Source organism: Arachis duranensis, chromosome 1 (assembly GCF_000817695.3).
Source record: "Arachis duranensis cultivar V14167 chromosome 1, aradu.V14167.gnm2.J7QH, whole genome shotgun sequence".
Classification (NCBI taxonomy): Eukaryota; Viridiplantae; Streptophyta; class Magnoliopsida; order Fabales; family Fabaceae; genus Arachis; species Arachis duranensis.
This window is the reverse complement of record NC_029772.3, coordinates 31,611,802-31,612,582: the sequence shown is the minus strand read 5'-3', so window position 1 is coordinate 31,612,582 and position 781 is coordinate 31,611,802.

Below are 781 nucleotides of genomic sequence, written 5' to 3'. Positions count from 1 at the left end.
CCGTAACACGGCAATAATCCAGCCATCCGGCTCATGGTTAAATCCATAACCAGCCACCCGGCTCACGGTTAAATCCATAACTAGCCGTTTCATTATCAATCACAGCCTTTCGGCCCATGGCATAATAAGCACTTCCACCACCATCCTCCGCCTCTCACATAATCATGCTTGATCCTCATTGATCATTCATATTTTTTTTCCTTGCTTCACTCGCAAGTTACCACAATCACTAGCTCCTTTTCTAATAGCTAGGCATATCATAATGATTTAAGACATAAGTGGTGAGATCGGAGGCTTAGAAGTATGAGATTTGGCTTTTAAAACTCAAAAATCAACTTAAAAGTATGAGATTTGGCTTTTGAAACTCAAAAATCAACTTTGGGATGAAAACAGGGCCACGCGTACGCGCACTCCACGCGCTCGCGTGGATGGCCTCGAAAACTCATCGACGCGCAAGTGTCATGCACGCTAACGCGTGGATTAAAAATTTGCCAATCGACGCGCACGCGTCAACCACGCGTACGCGTGGGTGTTCTCGTGCCCCAGGCACAACACCGGCACAGTTTTGGCATAACTCTCTGGAAAATGGCTGGGCATTGGGTGCAGCACAATCGGCGCGCCCGCGCACATCACGCGCACGCGCGGATGGCATTTTCGGGAAGAACGGCGCGCACGCGCCAAGTGCGCCCACACGCAAGGGGTCATTCTGCTAAAAATTTTCTAAGTTAAAAACTGCAGAATTCACAGATTTAAACCCCAATCTTCCAACGGACATAACTTT